The sequence below is a fragment of the Anser brachyrhynchus genome, assembly GCF_964034855.1.
Source record: "Anser brachyrhynchus genome assembly, chromosome: 2".
NCBI classification, from domain to species: Eukaryota; Metazoa; Chordata; class Aves; order Anseriformes; family Anatidae; genus Anser; species Anser brachyrhynchus.
Genome location: NC_137695.1, coordinates 93,215,067 through 93,239,514, shown reverse-complemented (window position 1 = coordinate 93,239,514; position 24,448 = coordinate 93,215,067). Strand labels below are relative to the sequence as shown.

Sequence of the window (24,448 nt, the reverse complement as noted above, 5' to 3'; positions counted from 1 at the left end):
ACACTTTCTTTGTAAAATCATGCTCATGCTTTATTGCCAGTTCCACAGTAATTCTCCATACCCACTCAAGGTAAAATAAGGGTTGTTTCCTAATGGGGTGTGCAACAGGCAAAGGTCACAGTGCTGTGAGATTTCCTTTTAGATAAGGAACAGGATTAGACATGAGTAGGTCACAGTGAGTAGATCACCCTAAAATGATACTCAGGATTGACAAGACAAAGCCCAGGTTTCAAATCATGTGTCAGTGATCTCGTTCCAGCAAGTCTGGGGTCAAGGAAGTGGCTACCAACAAAATTTGTGTATTTGTGTACATATACACACACACACACAAGTTAAGGCTACCTTCTTCACAAGAAAACTAGTATGAGAAAATCAGAATACAGAGATTGCCTAAATGGCCTTAACTCTGCCTTTTATCATCTTTTCATTGAAACTGAAGACCAAGAGACCAGTAAAAGCGTTTCTGAAAAAAAATATGAAAAAGAACCATCCGACCACATGAAAGCTTGTTCTCACAATTTTCAACTGCAAAGAGACCATACCACCATTGCCTATAAACTACCACTCATCAGCTGACATTTTAGCTATGTATGTGATGGTCAACATGAAACAAAACATTAATTTGTACTCAGGCTCCCACCAATATACAGGCAGTTATGGCTCTGTGAGTAAACAGGATGGCATATTTTGTATGTTGGCCTTCAACAAACCAGAATCACTTCTGACACTGACTAAAGCATTGAATGAATAAGCCTTAAAACATAACTGCTCACTGGCAGACACAATCTCTTACAAAAAAATTGCTATGGCATTTAAGGGCATAGTCAAAGCATGGTCGCTATTTTTAGACTAGCATTCTTAGCGTGTAAGAAAGATGACGTAGGCCTCTGGTCTTCTTCATAGAATGGTTTGGCTTGGAAGGGACCTTAAAGATCACCCAGTTCCAACCACCCTGCCATGGGCAGGGACACCTCCCACTAGATTTTGGGGTTGCCCAAAGCCCCATCCAGCCTAGCCTTGAGCACCTCCAGGGATGGTGCATCCACAGCTTCTCTGGGCAATCTGGTTCAGTGTCTCACCAACCTCAGAGTATAGGGTTTCTTCCTTGTATCTAATCTAAATCTATCCCCTCTTAGTTTAAAAACATTACCCCTTGTCCTATAACTATACTCCCCGAAAAAAACAGTCCTTCCCCGGCTTTCCTGTAGGCTCCCTTTAGGTACTGGAAGGCTGCTATCAGGTCTCCCCAGAGCCTTCTCTTCTCCAGGCTGGACAACCCCAACCCACTCAGCCTGTCTTCATAGGAGAGGTGCTCCAGCACGCTGATCATCTTTGTAGGCCTCCTCTAGACTCATTCTAGTACTTCCATGTCCTTCTTGTGCTGGGCACCCCAGAACTGAACACAGGGCTCCAGGTGGGGGTCTCAGGAGAGCAGAGCAGAGGGGGAGAATCACCTCCCTTGACCTGCTGGCCACATTGCTTTTGATGCAGCCCAGGATATGGTTGGCTTTCTGGGCTACAAGTGCACACTGCCGACTCATGTTGAGCTTCTCATCAACTGACACTCCCAGGCCCTTCTCCTCAGGGCTGCTCTCAATCCATTCTCCACCCAGCCTGTATTTGTGCTTCAGATTGCCCCAGCCCAGATGCAAGGCCTTGCGCTTGGCCTTGTTGAACCTCATGAGGTTTGCATAGGCCCACCTCTCAAGCCTGCCAAGGTCCCCTTCTTTTTACCTTAAATGCAGGGCGATTCTGACAGGACTCATGAACTTCAGCCTATCTGCAGTATTCAGTTCACCAAACCCCTCAGGATTTCACCCAGCATGAGTAAAGGCGGTAAATTATAACTACATTGAAAAATTCTGAAACTACCTTTTTTTTTCCTGCAGTTACAGAATAGGCAGCTAATTCAGTTAAAACATTACATGGAGAGCAATAGGGAAGTATTCTAGGCACGGCTAATACGTCAGGGGAGTGGCAAATATCATCTGATCACTTCTAACTGGTCACTTAAGTTACAAATGACCAAAAAATAGAAAAAAATAATCACTCATAACCAGAAATGAGGTGAGGAACCCAGCCTAGTCTTCCACTCCTCATTTTTGCTGTTACAGCAATGCTGGTTAGAAGCATGGGAGGAAGAGCTGCACCCAGCATGTGACGGTCACAGCAGAAGCCCCCAGGCACAGACACAATTCCGTCGATATTGGAGGCCGGCTGGTGAGGTGCTCTAGTCAGTCACAGGAAAGTATAGCTTCAGGAGGCTATGCCACTATGGTTTGCACTGAAGGCTTTCATCAGAGACTTATCATTCATGTGCAAACAGAAAACTCAAGTATTTCAGCAGTATTTTAAAACATAGGGGCAGCTTCAGGGTATCTTACTTATCTGACACTACAAACACCGAACGGACATTAGACTTCATTACAAGCAAGGTTTACGAGCTTTTCTGAATTTTATTCAGCTTCCCCCACCCAGTCCACAGAAAACATCACAGGATGCTCACAATACTTAATTAACAGTGACAGACTTCCCATTACCTACCATGGATTTGTTTATACAGTATGAATGCTGATGGGGAAGGGAGGGAGGGGGAAATGAAGTATCTGTCTCTTGGTGTCTGCCTGGGGCCCTTGTTCTTCCCAGCAAAGTCTCACCATGTAACTTCTGATGTTCCCTTCAACTAGATCGAAACCCAACTATTTAAACAGCTCTGAACTGAAAGGAGCTGAGACTCTAAACCTGATTCTTACCACTGTGAAAGAATACCGTCAGAACAACTCTAGATCAGAGAAGGTTGTATATTTTCCCATGCAGACCGGAGCAAAATAAGGTATATTTTAATTTGCTCTCATAGGTATAACATACACTAATAAAAAAGACAAATAGTTTTCCATCTCTTTGATCATAAGTAAACAAAACTCTATCAGATCCAGAGAGCTAAGGGACTTCCAGTATTTAATCCTGTGCCATCTAGTAATTATAAAGCACGCACTGAAGTTGCTTCTGTCCCCACTGTTTCACACGTTTTTCATTCAAGATCTCTGCTGTTGTTTTAGAGGATGTTCAGTGTTACAAAGCAGTAGATCTCCATTAGTTCTTCTGGCTAGACGTTCACATGCAGTCATGCCATGCTAATGTGATCCTAAAGGTACGCATACAATTTTGTTAATTGAACGAAGTCACAGAAAAGTCATCTTATGGTTTTCAAAACTCAGATTCTATCTTTCTCTTAGCTTAAGTCAGGCTCAAATGATGAATGGGTGCTTTACCGTCCACTGATGAGAAAAATACCATACAATGGGTTTAAGGTACTGAACCATTGTAAACATGGGACGAGATGTTGCGGACACTGCTCCAAGCCCTTCACTGGGGCATAGCTACATCCAGAATTTTTTTTTTCAGGTGAAACTGTTTCTTATTATAGATATATCCCTAGTCTAGTCTATAGGTATAGCCTTTTTTTTTTCAGTAAAAGTATTGTGAAACTAACAGAAATAGAGCAGTTCAGAACAATGTGGAGAACTGCAAATGAACAATACTTTTCTAAACTTTTTTTTTTTGCTTATTTGCAAAATAATCCCCTGACAAATTCCAAAATCACAAACAAAAATAATCCCCCCAAACCAACAAACCACACACATACATTTTTTCCTCCAAAATACTTTGCATGAGTTTTCAGGTGTCACTGAGCTGAATCCTTCTAAGAAATGCTGCGGTGCCCTTCTCTCTTGTATCAAGCCATAGGCTATCTGAGCAACTAATTACACTGGTACACGGAAACTTTTTACTCATTTTATAAGTCCACTGCTTATTTATTCCAGACTGTTACAGTCAACTCCTGCCATCAGTGCCCACGTCCCACTCAGAAGAAAAGCCTGTTAAGGTCACCAGACCAAATCTCAATGGTCTTAACTGCTGCTCAAGAGCTCCCAGCTTTGAGCTATGACAGCATGCACAGACCTTTGAAGGGGTGGGTGGAATAAGAAAGTTCATCAGACTGAAAGACCATTACAGTTATGGGAACAACAAGGTCTGATCCGAGTAGGAGTCTGGCATGTAGAGGAATGCAATTTGAAAAAAATTAAAAAATGCATATATTAACCTTCTTGGGAAAAAATGTGTTCATGCTGTTTTGAGTTTTGTATAGACATTTTTATTTACAGATAAAATATGATCTTTCTATACCACAAATATTTCAAATTTGGTCTCTGTAGAGGGCTTTCAGGGCTCTGAAAGCAAGTCAGGGTGCTGAACAGTTCGCGTCTACACAAGATGCCAGCCTTTGGCAGAGCACACAGAGGCTTCAGATCACAGGTTAGTACAGCAAAGGGCCACCCATATTTCTGAGACTGTGAGGCTGTCTGCAAGAAGTCTTGGTGTATGTTCAGATGGGAATTAGTTGACTTGAACTTGATTTCTGTGCCTGATTGAAGAATGTTAGCTACTGACGAGGTTTCACATGTGACTGAACTTACTGAATGCTGTCATTGCTTTATAATCGCTATGTAGGCACTTGGACACATTATCATCTCCCCTTCCCTTAAGCAAGGGACACTGTTTCATAAAAACAAACATGCACCCTTAAGATGAGATTGATGTCTATTCCAAAGATTTCCTGTTTGATTTTAATCCAAAAGAGCTGGCATGGAGCTGATATTTTTTAATTAAAACCTCCTTTCACTCGGCTTGCTCCTGTCTCGCGGAGTACCTATCAATCAGGAGGAGTCACCACAGGATGCACTGAGTAGCAGGAGGCGAGTCTGTCCCCTTCTTCATCCCCCAGACAGAGACACTCCCCCCTCCAACTTCATTAACTAAATGCACTGAATAAACCTTAACATCTCAGCTAAATCCTATTGGCCTTGGATTTGCTGCTTAATGCTAAAACCCAAGCGACCCATTTTTCTCCTGTTGATACTTCTATCGCTGATGGCAGCCAGCAGAGAAAAATATCCGACCTTAAAATATTTTAATGTAAGGAACAAAACCTGGAGAATTCATCATTCACTCTTTCTGCTGCTGTTCGTGAACTTTACATAAGCTCTGCTTCTTGTGTCAAAACCTCCCCAGCTTTTGTGCTTCATAGGCAACAAAGTGAGTCTGTTGCTTAGCAAATGAATGCAACAAAGTACATTTGTTACTAAAAGTGTGACAAGGTCTCTTTTAAAGAGAAATGATCTTGCAAATGCTATGAAAATAAATTTCTGCCCATTCTACAGTCTCCAGTCACGACGTTATTACAGACGTCAGAAGACAGAAACCCCACTAGCTGAAAATCTTTGTGAAGGACTAACAATGAGCGTAAACAATCTCAGTGCTGCAGACTCGTTTCGAGTTCCTATCCATAAGTTTTGCTCTAAACTGTAGTAATTTGCCTTGCTGATTTCACACGGAAGCCAGAAACAGCTGAAGCTTATTCAGAATCCCCCTGCCTCTTTGCTTTGTCAGCCCTCCCACACCCCCGAATCTCACCCTGCTCAGCTGCCAAACCCTTCCCCAGCCGCCGATGACATGAGCCCCTGAGCATCCCGATACTCACTTCCCACTCTTTATTCCCAGCACCCCCAAGTTGTGTTACCCACCCAGCTGCACAATCTCCCTAGAGCAGCACTCAACACCTTTGGCTCCCAACTGCTCCTGGGGCCACACGCCTGCCTTCACCCCTTGCTCCACCAAACCTCCAGCCTCTGCCCCCCACCGATGTCTCCTGCTCCCCACTTTGCTCCAGCGCCTGCCTTCCCAATACCCTCCCCAATAGCAAAAGACCTCTTTCACCCTTCTCCCACACTCCCACAGCTGCAGCCACAGCCCCCGCTGCTCTGGCATCTGTCCCTGCCCAGCCTTTCTCCGGAGCAGGGAGGCAAGCTCATTCCCCATTTCCTTCATCCCTGGCACGGAGCACCTGTAAAGGGGTGCAGATCACTGCCCTTTGGGTTGGACAGTCTTTTATCCTGTGGCTGCTCCGTGGCAAGCTGCTTCAAGGGCAAACAACCCAGTGCTCCCCAACAGCTTTCTGAAGTCGCCAACCACGCTTTCAGTAATCTACCAGAGAAGGCTATTCTAATTTGCTTCTCGGTATCCAACCAACACAGCAGTCTTCGGATTTGACTTATAATTTTAGTAGGCCATTTCACTTGACATTAGTATCAGAGCTCAATGCCCTACAATGCTGAGACCAGTTTCCGACAAGAAGGGCTGCATCCCAAAACGCCTGTTCCACACAGCCCCGCTCCTTCTCCTGGCAAATTGCTGTGGAGTGCAGAAGCTGCAAAGGCTGAAAAGAAACAAGGAGCCTGGACATTCATTGGAAATTCGGTTACCCTGACTAAAAACTGTATTTACAAAGTACCTAAGAGCAAATCTGATCTAACATGGAAGATATGCACCGCAGGTTACACATTAAGATTATTGGTATGATGCCTGCTATGAGAAGGCTTTCAAATAAAAATGCTTTCTTTCTGACCGTGCACTTGCATTAATGTATTTCTTACTGATACCGCTAATGGAGTGTTTATCATGTTTTTAGCTTCTCTGAAGGAACAATAAAAATATATTGCGCCACATAAGAACAAAATGAATGCACTCATGTTGCTATGCCTTATCACACCACACACTCCATAGAAGTGCTTAAAAATGCTCCTTGAACAAAGTATCAGCAACCAACTTCAACATTACAAAAATGTTTACAACAGCATAAACTGGAGACCAAGAGTGATAAGGGATGAAAGCAGTAAAAGAAAGAAAAGTTATATTCTTCGGGACTTATTTTTGCAGCATGGACAGGGATGAGAGACATAAGGGGAGGAAATTCTTTTGTAAAGCAAAAGAAAACAAAAACCAAAATGAACAAATAAACAAAACAAAAAAACCCCACAGCTATTTCAGATTGTGAAGAAGGTAAACATTTTTCTACACCTGAATATAGGTTAAGAAGGCATGGAGTAATAACCATGTGGTGATCATTCAAGCTTTTCTTTCTCTCCTTGAGCACAACAAATAGAGTACTAGATATGACATGTTTATTGAAGGCTTTATGAGGGGGTAAAGCTCATCTTTTCAGTTTATTTACTTTTTTTTTTTAAAGTAATCTCTTCCCTAACTTTAATATGGCTGATTCCTGGATTCCATTTTGAACCATCCTCAGAGATGATTTGTGAACTGCGTACAAGGGACCTTTTTAGGGATAAGTGGTGGACAAATGGATTACCAGCTGCTCGACTCTTATTTTTTTTTCCTTCCTTTATACTACTTTTCCACTTCTAATACCTTATATAAAAGAAACTAACAAGACCTACAGCTAGACCGGACGGTACGCGTACTCCTTGCGACAAAATTTCCTTCTAATGGTTGAAAGCGGGCACACGCAGCAATTTCCAGCTATGGCTGGATTTTGCCGTGTATAGCCTTCACGAGACCTGCTAAGCATTCGGTTAATGCCTGTTGCCTAATCTTATTTTATTTCTCCAGCAGGTCTAGCAGGGTTATCAGAAACACAAACAGCAGAACTCGTGCATTAAAGGTAACCACGTTGTGTTTAATACGACCTTCCAGCCGATGTATCAAAGAGATTAAAGCGTAGTTCCTGGCACAAGGCTTCCTGCACACTTTAATATTACTAATAAGAGGAGGCGGGAAGCCCGGAGTCCTATCCTATTACTATTATCATAAAGCTACGACATGTTCCTTAAGTTTTCCTCCAGCCACGCGCACGTCGGGGTTTGCTTTTCCTCCCCGCCGCCCGGCTCGCAGGAGGCCGGTAGGATTGCTGCTCCGGCTCCAAACAGCCTCCAGAAACGCTACCAGCTCTACAAGAGGCCGTAACATCCCCTGCTAACGCCTCCGAACCAGGAGAAAACGCTCCGGTTGGGTTGCTTTTTGGCAGCAGCGCGGCTTTACAGGCCGTCAGAAACTTCTCTTTGCTCATCCCCGCGGCCCCGCTGGCTCTCCCCGCTCCCCAGCTCGCGGCAAACTCCGACCGGGGGGTGCGGGGAAAGGAGGGGGGCTGAGCCTGGGGGTGTTATTTGGGCACGTAGAGCCCCGAGCCGCCGGCTCCCGAGGGGTCGGTTGGTTACTCACCGGGGGAAGGAAGCGCGCCCGTCCCGGCTGGCAGCCCCGCCGCTCCTCCGCCAGCGGGAGCTCGGCTCCCGGCGCCCGGCACCGGCCCGACCCCGGCCCCGGGACGGGACAGGACAGGACGGGAGCCGGGAGAACCGGGGAGAGCCGAGGGGAGCCGGGCCCGCGGATCCCGGCAGCGGCACCCACCTGCGGAGCGGCGGCGAGCGCGTCCCTGCGCTCCTCCCGCAGCCCGAGCGCCACCGGAGAGAAGCCAAGCCTGCCTTTGGGGTTTTTCTTTCTTTCTTTCCTTCCTTCTCTTCCCTCTTTTTTTTTTCCCCCGCTCTTCCCTCTTTTTTTTCCTCCTTTTTTTTTTTTTTTCCTTCCCCCCCCCCCTCTTTTTCCCTCCCTTCCTCCCCTAGCTTAGCCCCTGGCAGATAAGCCCGAGCGAGGCACAGTGCGCTCACAACCCCCCCCTCCACCAATCATCTCAATTAGTGCCACATGAGAGGAGCTTCTGCCCAAAATCTGCTTAAGAAAGGGCCAGAGGGCAGGGCAATCGCCTTTGCTCAACAATGACCAGAAGCTGCTATAAATATCCAAACAAAAGCACTGTCAAGGCCGGGAATGTCACATCCTAACGTGATAAAAATTGTAGAGACTCGACGTACGGAGGAGGAAAAATATAAAATAAAATAACAAAACAAAGAGACTAAAAGTGGTTGTCACCTTCCTACCCTCTCCCCCAGCCCGTAACCTTGCAGTATGTTATCAAAGTTGTATGTTCCTGGGTGCCAAGTTATTGTTTTCCCAAACAGCCTGCTCACAGTCCCATTGCGACAGCTGCATGCTAATATTTATTTCTAGGTGCCCATGTCTACGAATCTTATATAACCAAGCAAAGTGACCAGGGCTGGTCAGAGGTAGCTTGCAACCCCACAGATACATCACATCGCACAAACAGTGTGAGCAACAGCTACTCTTCATTAAAACATCACCAAAAAGTCCCCAATACACCAATAAATAATTCAGGACATTAATAAAGTACAGACTCGGGTGCGTTTGTATGAAAAGTGGGGGCTTCAATCTAATTTGATGTAGATGCATTTTATTCCAGCACGTCCCAGCTCTACAAGTGAGGATAAAGCCCAGCCTGGGGTTTCCAGCTCTGCAGTGAGTTAGAACTGAAAACTAACCAAAACCCACGTCAAAAACCCACACGTGAAAATACAAAACACCCCTGATCCAGCAGAGTGCCTCCACGAGCAGCACCCGGACCTAGAGCTTGCGCATCGCTCTGCAAGCCTCCAGCTCGCCCTGTGCGAACAGCTGGGCGCTGCCGGATCCGGCATGGGGAGGGCAGGGCAGGAAAAGGGAGTTGTTTGGATCCCGTCTGACTGCCTGTGCACTCAGCAGTGCCTCGGAGATAGTAATTTCCAGGCTGTTGATTGCAGGATGACAACAGCTAAGTTCATCCCAGGGGAAGCTGATAGCCGCTGTCACCTACTTCCCTCCCCAAACAATTCCCAAATGTAATAATGGCAAAGGGAGGGCTCTCAGCTGAAGTCCTGCCAGCTCTTGTGTCTCAGTGTTGATGTACACATCTATGTAAAAGTAGTTAATCCTACCACTAACACGGCTAGCCTCATGTTCTCCTATAACTGAGATGAAAGCCATCTGAAATTATCCCCGTTTCCTGTGTTCACTTTGCACCAATTCAACAATACATTTCTCTTTCACTACAAATAAATGTTATTTTTTCTCTTCCGTTCCCGTGCCCTCCTCTGATCATACTTGTTTGTCCTGCCACAGCGAACATTGCTTTCTCACACTAAACCCATTCACATACAGGCTTATCCTCAAAGCACCCTTATCCTCAAAGGCTGTCCAGAGACAGTTTTTGCTGGTTTATTAATTCCCTGAATTTAAGCATGTGTCCTACATAACAAAGAATGTACTTTTAGCAGAGATCAGTTGTAGAAATGCATTTAAAAGAGATAATATTTAAGTGAAGCTCATGCAAAACTCCAGTACGAAAATCATGTGCACAGGCTGGTAAGGACAAAACTGCCTGCAAGATTTCCAGGCTTCCTAGTTTCAGTGGGCACAGAAATATTCTTTATTTTAACAAAGAGCTTTTAGTAGGCCAGAATGCAGAGATGCAGAACAATAAGAGCAATACAGACAATACAGACCCAGCATTGTCGGGCCACGGCCGGCAGCCCGCAGGCTGACAAAGCCGTCCTGAGAACTGGGCTGCACGGATGGGGCAAGCGAAGCAGAGACCCCTTTGCTGGCCTGGGCACGGGGGAAATCTGCAGGGCTCAACCCAGCAGCTAGAGGTGTTGTGAGATGTCCAGCCGTATCTGCAAGGCAGCTCAACATGGCTATTAAATCCTGCGGGTTCCACTGGTCGGTCTTTACGTAGGGTCCTGCTTTCACTTCAAGCAGGGCCAAGCTGGGCGTCTCTGCAGTGACAGCACAGGCATGCTCTGCATTGCAAAGAAATGAACAGGGCCTTCGCTGAAGGGAAAACAACCTCAACAACAAGAGCAAAAAGAAAAAAAACAACAAAACAAAACAAAAAAAAACACCCTTCCAGACAAACAGTAAAAGATTTTTAGAATAATGAGCTTACCTGGGAAAAAGATGACCTATGACTTTAAGAAATACTTAGTTTTAACTGAGGAAAAAGACAGCAAAAATAAGTCACTATTGGAGTGAAATGCAAGATTGTGTGCATGGTATAAAGCTCTAGCCAGCTAGACAGATGAATAAATTGTCATAACAGAGCCACTGACTCCAGAAGTGAATGAAAAATATTCTTCTTCGAGTTTTTGGTGTTGTGTTTATCTTCCACTTCCTGGATCAGCTATCATTACAGAGTTCAGAGACAAGAGGAAAAAACAAAAACGTAATGAAACTAAACAATATTTCCTGGTCCTGCCAAAAGACCCTGTTTGAGTTGAACTGTCTTGACCTGGTCCTCACTGTTTTGTCCAGAGGTAGCTGCTTTCCTGCAGCAGCTTTTCCAGCCTATGGATAAAAGCTGGTGGGGGAATCTTGCAACCTCCCTTAAAGGATGCTGAAAACATGAGGGATACTGCGTGTGTGGAAATAAGCTTTATAGAGAAGTACTCGGGAGGGCTCTCCTTTGTAAGCTTGAAATTATTCAAAAAGCTATTTGCTTTATAAATCAAAATGCTGTATTTCAAGATAAATCTAAGAGAGATATGACAGACATCTCCAGAAGTAATGTCCTCCCACCCCCAAAAAAAATGTATAAAGAAAAGACATTGTTTAGTTTGTAAACAATTTAGTAGTTATTTACAAATTTAAAATGTTTATAAAATATTCTGCTCATAGGTCTTGGTTAGACTTCTGGTTTTATAGAAAATTGTGACCATTTTTACCTAAAAGTGTTTTAAGTTAACTCATTATGGAAATGGAAACTTGGATCAAATACACTGGGTCCCAGCATTTGACATAATTTCATGGAGAAACAAGCCTATCTATGGAAAGCTATCCTCAAGCAGTGCTTGAAGTCTTCCCCTAAACACTGTTTTGTTTGATAAGTGAAAACTGACAACGCCACCAAATCATCTAGTATTAGTGTTCCTTTCTTTTACATGTCCCCGCTCTTGGAAAGGAAAAAATAATGGATTATGCTATTTCTTTGTCTGAATAAAATGTTGCAGTTCCGGAGATAAAGACGTATTCAGCTGAGCAATTAAATAGCTAAATAAATGAATCAGCAGAGCAGAAGTGACAGATTTAATTACTGCTTAGAGCTAGGAAGGGGAACTAATTATGGGGTTCATGAACCACATGCCATTCTTCTCCTTAAGCATGTGCTTCGATTCTTCTGGATCAAGCTCTGCAAATGCAGCAGTATCATGCAACAGATTTTATAACGGGGGAAAAAAAAGGCTATTCAAAATTTGGCAATAAAGTTTAATCTTTGTTTGAACAAAGAATAGTCAATACCCCATTTTAATAGCTCATGTTCAATTGTGTATGTACCATGAGTTAGAGGAAATTTCTGTTAAATAGATAGGCACTAAAAATTTAGTCCTCCAAAAAAATCAAAGCACGATGAAGTTCACTGGATGTGAATAAACCAAGGACTGCAACAGAAAGCTGTGTCAACTGAGCCATAAAGCATATCACAACATCAAGTCATTAGGAACCCTATTCTTCAGAAAGTATCTGTAACTGAGAAACCCGAGAAAGCTGTAGATCCTAGCTCTCTACTCCTTTGGTCCATCCACCACAATGACCAATGCAATTTTAAAAGATGCTTCTGTGGTCACCAAATGTGAAGCCACTAGTAGTGGAAAAACCTGTTCTTCAGTTTATGCCTTCTGTCCCATTTCTCTGCCTGAATTTACTTTACCATCCTAATCTCATTCTTGTTTTGATAAGACCATCAATGCCAATAATGTCAGTTTCATATTAAAATCATTCCCATGCATGACTGTCTTTGGGCACAGAGCAGGTTGGGCAGACGTGCTGCGACTTTAAATATTTTAAAAAAGCAGAACATGATGCAAACTATAAAACATCTTATGGCTGGGAAAGATCTAAATACACTCCAGCTGTAGCTATGTTCTACTTCCATACAATGAGTAATTTTGTCAGAATGAAAAGAATTGTGTCCAAGCCCAGGGATGAAGGCTGATCCCTGGGTAGGCTCACTGGACAATCACAAATGTCATCATCACCCAGGATTACCACCTCAGCTCTGCCTGGCTGAAACTGTTCTCTGAAGGCAGCCAAAACCAAGGTCTATTGAATCAATAATGTCCAAAATGAACCCTAGCTTGAAAATCAATGTCTGGGCTTCCTATCTGTCTTCTGTACAAAGAGGGGTGATATCTACAGGGAACTGGGAGCTCTGTACATATAAGGTAAAAAAGATCTTTTTTTAATGGAATTATAGTACAGTGCTATAAAAAAAGACATGCCTGGAATTCCAGTGCAGATACATCAGAAGAAAATGCACTGTGTACCTAGGCACACAGCAAAGCAGAGAGGGGCTAGTCGCCAAAAAAAAAGACACTGTACCTGAAACATTATGTAGAAGTTGCATTAGCACGCATATCACATGAATGTTACTGCGTGTTACCCATGTTAACAAAGTCTGATGTCTACAGAAAGTCACTCACCTACCAGTGATCACAAATCTTGCAGAACACGTGCTATTAGGATATCTCAATAGATTTATTCTGACTGCATAAATAACCTCAGTGAGGAGTTGAAAAGGATTCCATGGGCAGGGGCAGCTGGTCAGCAGGCTGCTGAAGGACGAAGGGACAATATGCTCTTGGTATACAACGCCTGATCTCAGGAGGCAAAATCAGCTGTATTTATTCATTTGACAGTCCCTGCCAGGCTGACATGGAAATGACTATTTAAGCATCTGAGGTGCCTCTTTTAAGATATGACATGATCGGCATTTTCACTTTCATCCAAAAACACAGCCCCAGAGGAATACAGAGCATTTGGAAGAGGAACTCACACCAAAGCAAGCTTGCCACCTGGGAGGAAGGCTGGCTATGAATCCATGAGCTGCTCTCAAAGCAGGACAGTGCAAAAGAAATCCCTCAAAGAGTACCTGAAACAGCAGGAGTTGTGTTGTTAACTGTAGACCAGCACTGTGTTCATCGTTGCTTTATTTATAACCTTTTGCTCTCAATCTTGAACTTGGATGTTCTCCCTTGAGTCTTGCTTAACATAATTTTGCAATGTTTCACCACTCAGCCAGTCTGGTGAACTGGAGAGGCAAGATGAAACAGAGTGAAACCAATGAGCTCTCAGTAGAAAATGAAGACAAAGGGTGCACAGAGTGTCTGAAGACATGAGTGCCTCCCCTGACAGGGTCAGAGAAGACAGGAACTGACAAATATTTTCTTCCTGTGTTCAAAGGGGGATGGATGGGAAAGAAGGGAAGGGAAAGGATTAGCTCTAACGGCAATGAACTAACTCCTCTCCTGTAAGAAGCAGATAGCAAAGCAATACTCCACAGTTCTGGGTGTGCCCTGGATTTTAACACAAGTTCTGCCACTGTGTTTGGTTGTTACGGGAAGGTAGAAGGTCACTCTTCACTGCCATGGGGAGCATGCCAGTTTATCAAAGCTAACCTGGCGTACTGGGTAAGTTTCCTCCTGAAGTTTTACAAAAGAGGTGACTAAACGTGCCAGTGGGTGTAAGGAGTTGCTAGTTGACTGCTATAAAGAAGAAATTACTGTGTTGTGGTTTTTTTTTTGTATAGTCTAAATAACATTTATACAGTACTAATCACAGAGCTAAAAATAATCTGAAGTCACCCACCATTTTCTTCTTTTAAAACTAAAAAAAGTGATATGTTTGAGTGCCCTATTGCATTTTTCCTAATGCTTCATCAAAGACGAGAAGCAAACATCCAGTCTTCAGTGAGGGCTATTACAAAAACTAGTCAAGCTCCTTGACAATAAAGACAATTGAAATAACGGGAGCCCCTATCCAAAACAAAAGCTGGAGTAGGCATCCAGCCATGATGCCCATAGGGCTTTCACAGAGAAGGGCAAGGATGTCTGCATAAAAATATCCGATCTTGCTTACCATTGGAGGCAGCTGTATCTGAGAAAAAACAACAACGACAAAAAAGAAAAATTACAGAAATAAAGAGAGCAAGGCAGCATGTGAACAGGCTAGAGATCAGCCCTTCGAGCCTGAGCAAAAGCTCAGAGAAAGGTCCTTCTTCCACCGAGTGTGGAAGTTCCTACAAAGAGGGAGCAGCCATAATGAGTATGAAATAAAGAGTGTGAAATCCGAGCCTCATGAGCCTCACAAATACAACTCTTGACCCATTACAGATGATAAAGCGGGGGATTATAGCATAGCTCACTGTGACACTTCTGAATGTGGCGTAATGACCGCACAGACACCAGGGTTCTCTGAGGATCAGTAGCTGCTACTTCTTTATTGAAGACATAACTTCAGCTCTCTCTTACTGAAGGCCTAACTTGATCTATTATTGAGGACAGGCCCGCTTCTTATCCCATTCGTCCCACAGCAGTACTTTTCCACTAACTATTCATTGGTCAACCACTTTGCCCGGCAACCCCAAACACCCAGCAACTTCCGTGTCTTAAGGGCTGGAGAACCAGCAGTCCCAGACAGCAAGGAGTCTCCCGAAATCACCCTTCTTTGTTCCCTCTAAACTCTTTACATTCCTGATGGCCTCATTGTTAAGAGTCCGATGTTATCAACAACCATGGGGCTTGTCGACCCCCATGGCCACACTCCCACATCCGAACAGTTAGAATATAAAAGCTGTCTGGATTTGTAAAACCAGGAAAGCAGTTACGTCGTAAAATTCTGCCACTGTGAAAAACTGGCTGTGACATGAGGAAATATCACACATGTAGGATGGACTAAGAGAACAATTCACAAATCTATAGAAATAGTTTAACTCCATCACTTAAGACCTGAGGTCCGCTACCTTGCAGGAACAAAGCTCCAGGGCACAAGAATCAGTCGGACAGTTGTGGAACAGACTTGGGAAGTTCCACGTCAAGGCTCTGAACTTGGCAGATGAATTTGTAACATATGAAAATTCCCAGGACAATGGACGCTGGCAGAAGACATAGAAGTTGCCAAGCCAAAAAGCCTGAAACCACTGGGAAACTGGAAAGTCAGAACTGAACCACCTTTGTGGTTCACATCTCAAATGCAGACAGCGATGGCAGAACATCCACCCATCCTGAAGGAAGAAAATTGGTTTTATCACTAACCCGTTGAGTTTGCAACAAAGAACTTGGGGCAAATAAAGGAGAAACTGAGACAGCCACTAGTGGAGAATGAGAAGTCGTTAATATCATCTGCACTTCGGAGCATATAGTGTGGTGTACACTGCATTTCAACCAATGGCACCCCCTGATTCTCTACATATAAATAATGCCATGATTATTCCTCATTTACAACTATCAGCATTTTGCATTTTATTCTAGAGCCAGCACAAGACTTTTCAACAGCTCAGGCAAAGCTGACAGTCAGTCCTCCTAAAATAACAGATGGGATGGGGCTATTCCTGCCTGCCACGGAAAAGTGGGGAATTGCAGTAGAGAGATGTAGAGGATCCACGTTGCTAATCTTGCCGCCTCCAGGGACTGATACCAGTCAGCTATCACAGCTGCTGGGACTGGGCATTTTACCAATAGTTTCCACTCCTACTTTAGGGGCAGCAGCAGTTTCAGTCAACCTGTTTTTCCCAGTCCTAATACGGGCAAAATTGGGGTGGGAGGGGAGTGGGGAGCTGTTAATGCACTTTGTCTTCCCAGCAGCCTGGTACCTTAGGCAATTTCTGCCTTGGTTATGCTTACAGCCAGTCCAGTTTGCTGCTGGAAGCTCAGCACTTAATTTAACTTTGCTTCTTCGGCATTCTTGAAAGATTCAGCAATGACTATGGCCACGAGTGCTATCTTCTAATCCTTCTGAGAGTCAGGGGTCTTGACACCAAACGTAGAAAGTCCACCTTGTGTCAGTTTTAATTCTGTCTTCAGACACATCAGTACAATATAATTCTCAAAAAAAACAAACAGTTTGCCTATAATGATCAAGATTTTTTTTTAATATGTTCATATTGTGCTCTTCAAATTCCTTATGAATTTGCATGCAGTGGAATTTTTCATGTAGAGGACTAGTGTAAGATATTTCTATATGCTGGTGCAACACAACAGTTATCAGAGTGCCAGGGTAGAGTTTGACTAATGTTTGATCAGGAAGAGCTGTAGAGTAAATAATAGATGTAAAAACAGGAACAGCTTTGAAGTCTGTATTGGCAGTCGCTCATTGTACAGTAACATCAGAACATGCATTGCATCAATATTTGCAGGTAGCACTTAAATTTCAGTAAATATTAATGTTTTGAGCTAGAGTTATTAAAAGCTTATGCAGGTATTTTTGTTGCAGCTTTTCTAAAAGATTATAGCACGGCTGGCCAAGTCCAGTAGTGTAGCTTGCAATGACAGGAAAAAAATGCAGTACGATAATTTTGTTCAGCAAAAAATCATACCTTGGCCGTAATGAATTTTTATATACAACTTCATAGCCTACTTCATTCCATTCTTTTTATTGCAAATGTCTGAAACTTTACCGAGAGAGAAGTTACTTCAGCAAAGCTCACCATGTTCAGCCCTCTTTGCCACCTGCAGATTTCCACTGCTCCCTCAGGACAGTCACTTTGTCTTTCAGTGCTTTAGCTCTCCGGACATAAAATAATAACCTTGTGATACATGACAGAGCTGCTATGTTAGCACAGCTTGCTCTGTGTTCTGGAGCATTGCAACATTACAGGAGAAACATGGTTTATCTATTTATTATTGTGTATTATCTACACAATTTTGTGTGTACATTTTCTCTTGAGAATTTTTTAAAAATCCAAATTTATCTCTTTAGTATTTATCCTTTCATCTTCCCTTCTTACTTGCTGCACTTAGTTTTGCTCCATGTTGTGCTATGTCTTCCAATGCAGTCTTTTCCCCCTTCAATCGCTTTCCTATGTTCTGTAACCGTGATGAGGTTTCTCTCTGTACTCCTTTTCTCCACCATTCCGTTCTTACTTCTCCTATATCACCAGGCTCTCTACATTGAGGGTAGCTACTCCCAAACTTCCCCACATCTTTGTATCACCTTTCCTATTCTTCTGAGCCTTTCCTTTCCTGCCTGTGTACCATCCTGCTTCCCCTTGTAAGAGAATGTTCTCTCCTTACAGTGTTGAGGAGAGCCTTTTACCATAAAATATTCATTGATGAGGAGGTAGGGAAATTAGGGAAATTAGGAAGACTGGCTGACAGAGAATTTTTATTTAGGGTGCATGTAGACCTTTAGCTATATGTAAAATATCACAGTGAAAGAGCGTATCTGACAGAACTGATGAGACAAATTCCATATATGCACACATCAACAGGGGCACATTTTCTGATAAATCAAACTCTGATTCTGTCCCAAACTCAGACTTCTGTCCTATAGAAGTTCGCTCAAATGCACATAGCTGTTGGTGAAAAAAACAGTGGGTATTGGCATTATTATAAATGATGTTAAGCCAAATCTTTCAAATGATCTGATGGACCAACTGCAGGTCCACCCTGTGCTTTCACTCCTCTCTTGTTCTACTTTCACTTGTTGTTTTTTTTGTCTTTGTGACTCAAAAGAGATAATGAGCACTTCATGGCAGGGATGGTACCTGCCCGAAATAAGCATTTCTCCAGTGATCAGTGCAAAAAAGCTGCTATCCTTGCAGAGGCCTTAATGTTGCTACAGCTGAAACCTCAGGAGGCTTTACAAGTTAAATCTTACATCTTGGACTCAACTCAGAAGCAAAGTCAAAGGGGCTGCAAGCTACATAACAGCTGGTTTGGGGGCTGATCACAGTCCAGATATGAGGTATGGATATATATGCATATATATGATATATATGGATATATATGCATATATCCATAGCTCAACCACTAACTATATTTGAGTATAATTTTGAGAAAATAGACTTTTATTCCTAGGACTCACCCCATTCTTATGTAGTGCAAGCTGCACCAAAACTTTTAATGTTTCAGAGGTGATTATTTTGGTATGATCACTATTTCATTTGACTGTGTAACTTCTCCCAGACTGTTCTTTCCTCCTATTTTCTCTCTTATCCATGCTTGCTCACTCCAATACTTCCTTTCTCTTTCCATGGTTTGCAGATTGTCCCCTCCCTCCGCTTTTTTTTTCCCTAGTGTTTTGAATTTTATGAGCATCTCCTTCATGTCTTAGTGCCATTTTTGAGGGGACACAGGGAAAGCAATTCAGAAAAAGAACAATAATTACTTTATAACTTTAGCTGCATACCTCATGTCAGTTCTTTCTTTGGGGGAAGGCAGGGAACATGGAAAGAAAAACTTCCGAGAGTTCTCCACTTTTTCTAGACCATTTCAATATACAGCACAGTAAAGCAGATTACGAGAAGTTCTTCTGAAAGTGGAAGTCATTTCCCAATCAGAAAAATAGAAAAGAATATCAACTCTGGCAAGTTAAATTTAATAAGCCCAGCCAAAGAAGATTTTGAAGAGCAATTTGCTAAAGGCATAAAACTAATAATAAAATGTTTTTTAAGCACATCATAAGCAGGAAGTCTGCCAGAAAGTCTGTAGGGCTGATAAGTAATTGGGGTAGGAAAGGAAAGCTGAAATAAGACTGCACCCCAGTCAAGTGAGAAGAACTCTTTCCACAGGTGTTCATTACAGAAGAGCTTTTGGAGGTTCCCATGCCCAAGTATTTCTTTACAGGGAACAATCCCCGTAAAACTGGTCACTCTTCACAGTGCAGAGAGAGCAGTAGTGGATCAGAGCAGGGAAATGTGCTGTTTCACATAATCATAAGTAATTTGGACAAAGCTGAATAGAGAAGTGACAGTAAATCACACTAGATTGTTTAGGGAAGCAAAACCAAAGGGGGATTAGAAAACTGAAGAAAGATCTCAGTTCTGTGTGATCCGTGATATAAACATGGATGAAATGTGCTGATAAATGCAAGATCCAGAATAAAACCAGAATCCTAGCTATGCATACACAGTGGTGAGCTTTGAATTAACTGTAACCAAACTGAAACACAGCTGGAGAAATCATGTACAGTTCTATGAAAACATCGGCCTAAAGCAAAAGGAGTGTTATGAATTATTAGGAAAATGAAATGAAAGAGAGCAATCTGCCAAATTATTGCCACTGAAAGACTTCGCCTTCTCTTCTAAGCCCCAAGGGACTTACCTGAAGTAGGAAGCAGAGACAAGGATGATAACTAAGATAATTGAAGGTAAGGGACAGTATCTCTGTAAGAAATACTGAGTAGGCTGGGATAAATCAGTTGGAAAAGAGATAGTTCAGAAAAACATGACAAAACCCATAACATCATAAGCTGCACTGAGAAGCTTAAACAGGAAATGCTATTCACCCCTACTAGCAATACAAGAAGGAAAGGGCAGCAAATGAAATGTTGGAGCATCAGCTTAAAGCCTAGAATAGGTAATATGCTTTTTAGAGAATGAGTAACTAATTATGGAATAAACTGTTAGAGGACATTGTGGTTGTTAAAAACCTGAATAAATTCTAAATGCAATGAAACAAATTCTAGCAGAGAAAAAATATATTTGTTAGAAATAAAGGTATAATTCCTAGCTACATCCCTAAATTTTGGACCATGGAAGGCTGCGAAAAGGTCCTAGAAAATGTATCTCCCTAAAGCTGCTATCTTACACATTATCTACTACTGTCTGTTGTCTACTTTCTGAACAATATATCAAAACAATTAGGCCCAGCAGAGCTGTTTTCCTGTTCTTACCCTTGGGAGAGTTGTGCTCTAAGCAAAAGCTCTGGCCACCACTCTGGCTGTCACCAAAGCTATGAGGTTATTTTACTCAGTAATGTAAGTTTTCCCCAGATGAATTTTGGGACCATAAGAGGGAAGATAAAATATCTCCCTCTTGTGAAAAATCCCTTCTGCTCATAGATCCATCGAACAGTGAAGTCCTTTGCTTTTAGGCAGGTCTGGGTACACAGCTAGTGAAAGATAGAGAAATCACTGCCTGTGTTATGGAATGAAAAACACCGACCAAATTCCACAACACCTTTTTCCCATCATTTTCCCAACTCCCCTGGCCTATCAGATCCCAGTTTATCATATTTTTACTGTAAGCCAAAGAATATTTGTGAAGATTGAGAAAAGTGGTGAAGAAAGTGGCTCACGTTTTAAGCAGAAGAAATATACCCGACAAAAATAAATAAATAAATAAAAATACATTAAAGTTGGTTTAAGTTTTTCCAGGCCTGCAACTCACCCAAATTGACCTATTTTTACCTTTTATTTGTTTACAAAGTCTGCAGAATTCTTCTTGTGTGTGGATTAAACATGCTTCACTGATGCTTTTGTTGTATTTAACAAGAAAACACAATCCATTCTGGCAGCCTGGTATACATGACTCCTACAATATTTTCTAGCAGCAATGACTTACTTTTTGGTAATAATAATGATCTGCATTTTCATTGCTCTTTTCCTTCAAAATAAAGTGCCACAGAAATATTATTTAAATCCTTAAAGCAGCAAATTAAGTAAGTAAAAGCAAATTTTGTTGGAATTCCTAGGTTAGAAGGGATTTTTGGAGCTCATTGGAGCCCACTCAAAGCAAGACTGACTTCGAAATTACATGCGAGTTCAAAGGTTGCTGAGGGACTTGCCCAGTCGACTTTGCCATGTCTCCAGGAAAGGAGATCCCACAGGCTCTCCAGGTACCTGTACCAGTATTTGATTCTCCCAAAGGCAGGAAAGTTTCTTCTGGTACCAACACAAAATTTCCCACATTGCAACTTGCATCCATTGTGTCTTTTCCTATTACTGTGCACTGCCCAGAAGAGTGTGCTTTGTCGTCTCCGTACATCACCAGTAGGTGGTTTAAAACAGCCATTAGATTCCCTCCTTATTCTTCTCATCTTCAGGCTGAACAAACCCAGTCCTGTCAGCTTCCCCTTGTATCTCCTGTGCTCCAGCCGCCTGGTGCTCCAAGAAACGCACTCCATTATGTCAATGTACATCACGTACATCCCAAGTCGGATACAGTCCCCCAAAAAGAGTCTTCAAAGCATCTAGCAGAGGGCAAGAATCACCTCCCCCAACCTGCTAGCTACACTCTTGCTAGTACAGCTGTGGATGCTGTTGACCTTCAGGATGCAGTGCAGACTTGGAGCTGTTGTCCACTGGGGCTCCTAGGACTTTTTCTGCAAAGCTTCTTTGAAGCCCCTTGGTGCTCAGCCTGTCCAGCTGCATGTTCTGTCTCAGAATCAGGAATTTACACTTGCCTGTGCTGAACTTCCAGGAGTTTCTGTAAGACGATTTCTCTAGCTTGTTTAGAGTCCTCTGAATGGCAGCCTAGCCCTCCAGCATATTGACTGCTTCCTCGGTTAGGTACCATCCCTCAATTGCTTTGTAGCCCACCTGTGGAAGTCAAGGTGAACAATCACTGCTCTTCCCTCACACACCATTCCAGCCATCTTCTGAGAGCAAGCTCTCAGGTTGGTCAGCCATAATTTGCTGTTTGTGAATCCGTGCTGGCTGTTTCCAATTGCCTTCATATCTTCCACGTGCCTCAAAAAGGTTTCCTGAAAAGTTTACTCCAAAATCTTCCCGGGCACTGAAGGGAGGTTTATCAGCGGTTGGTTGCCCAGATCTGCTTTCCTGCCCATCCTCTTGATGAGTGTGCCATCTGTCTCCTCCTAGCCCCCAGGAACCTCTCCTGATCCCTAGGTACCTTCTGAAGAAGATAAAAAGGAGCCCTTGCAGTGACCTCAGCCAGCTCCCCCACATCCTTGGGTATGTCCAGTTTGCCTATTTGGTCACTAACTCAACCTTCCCAGATCCTGCTTGGGAGACCCAAGGGCAGAACTTGCCAGTAATGACCAAAGCAAAGACACTGAATCTCTCTCTCTCTCTTTTTAATCTCGCTCTTTTTTTTTTTTTTTTTGTGTGTGTGTGTGTGTGTTTTCTCACCAGGTCTGCTGCCTCGTTTCACAGCCCCACATCTCCCTTAGATTTCTTTTTGGTGCTACCTCTAGAAGGTCTTGTTCTCCTTCAGATTCCTCACCAATTTTAAATCCATCTGAGCTCTGGTTTCCCTGATTCCCTGCCTGTATGCGCAATGGTCTGCACTGCTCCCAGGCAGCCCTCCTTGGCCTTCTCTGCCCACTCCTTTGGCACCAGAGCCCAGGAGCTCCCTGCTCCTCTGTGGCGCATGAGTGACTTACTGAATCTAGCCTGAATGGCTCGGCTAGCCATTCCTGTGCTCTGGGGAGGCTGTTCTCAGAGAGCAGCATCCTCTCCCAGGTCCCCTTCACCCTCGGGGCAGTCTCCCACGGGAAGCTGACAAACAGTTTCCACAATGAGCTACTGTACCCTCTATTTTTATTTGCTCTTACCTTTCTCCCATTTTTGCATTTGTTCATTTCAGGCAACAGATCTGAAATTTTATGTTTACAAAACAACAAACAAATATATATATTTTCTCAATCAAATTCAATTCAGAGGCATCTGACTAAGCTGAAATAAAAATTAATGGAGTAGCAATGATTAATGATTATTGACTGTAAATAATGCAAATTATTTGCAATTTTAAATTTTAATTTGTAAATAAAGATCCATGGCTAGGTTTGAAAACGTGGCTGGAAAATAAGTCAAGACAGGTTACAAAAAAAAAAAAAAGAACCCTCCCAACTCAGCATCTCAAAAGTTTTGCTTGCTACCTGTCAACATCTGTGTCACATTTCAGCAGGCCTAGTCTCACCTCCTTTACAACTCACAGTACTGCCAAATTTAAACATTCTGTAATCATGTGTTTAAGCCCCAAATCATGAGTCTGTGAGATGTCCAATTACTGCTTCTTTCCTTTTATTCACAAAAGACAAGTACAAAGGAGAATATTGTTTTTATTACTCCTACCTGCTACCTGCTATGCTAAGAGAAGCTGAATGAGTTTGACAGGTAAAAATATAAATGATGAACTCCCAAATTAAAAAGCTATCAGAATCAAATTCACATATGTTTGTGAAAGTCTGGACAAGTTCCAGAAACTGACAGCATTTTGCTTTTTCTTTGACATGTATAGTATGCTCAAAAAGCCTCCATTAAAATGCCATGTAATTAACTTAGGATACAAGGGATAAAATGGTGAAGAGAACAACAAAGATAATTTGTCATCATGATTTTCATTAAAAAACCCACAGTATTACAGGAATTAATTTCAGCAGTACTTTGTCCTGATTACTGCCTGTCAGCTAGTATGTGGGAACCCAACAGGATATTTGAATGGGGAACGTTTGCAGAATCTCATCCTACATCTGCAGTACAAAAGTAAATGGTTTATCTACTTTGACTGTAATTCATCATCTATATTTTAATATTGCAAAAATGGAAAACTTTGCTCCCATTTTAACTTCTCCTAACACCATTATTTTCCAAATATTACATTGATAACTGTTTTTCTGGACACATGTTGTAGACTTTGTCTTGGACACAGAGAAAGGTCAATGGACATCAAAATCCCAAGAGCCATTAATTTGTTACTTTTGTTCTCCAGACCTTGTGGTTGCTGAATAGCATCATATCCCACATGTATTCAAACCTCAATTGCCATGGAAAAGAGAACCAGATCTGACTTCAGACTGAATTTTCCAGCCACCTATACAGCACTTAGGCCTTCACATTTTTATTTTTTCAAAAGATTCATCTTGTCAAGCAGACCACTTTGGAGTCTGCACTACATTTTAATGTAATGACTAAACACTAATCCACTAACACATTAAAGTGGCACTTGAGAATTTGGCAGTATCAC

The 24,448-nt window shown here is 42.6% G+C and overlaps 2 protein-coding genes across 19 annotated transcripts in view; one reads left to right on the top strand and one right to left on the bottom strand.

Annotated features, from left to right (window-relative positions):
* MOCOS (molybdenum cofactor sulfurase) overlaps positions 1 to 24,448 on the top strand; it is an 884,654-nt gene that overhangs the window by 145,601 nt on the left and 714,605 nt on the right. The gene's annotated exons all lie outside the window — the stretch shown is intronic.
* LOC308191072 (poly(rC)-binding protein 3-like) overlaps positions 1 to 24,448 on the bottom strand; it is a 521,260-nt gene that overhangs the window by 138,018 nt on the left and 358,794 nt on the right. For 10 of the 17 annotated variants that reach the window (XM_080583067.1, XM_080583069.1, XM_080583063.1 and 7 more), the window contains exon 1: positions 8,266 to 12,435. The exons of 6 other annotated variants lie outside the window; for them this stretch is intronic. The gene's annotated coding sequence lies outside the window, so the exon portion shown is untranslated. One more of the 17 variants, XM_080583077.1, reaches the window with a different exon arrangement.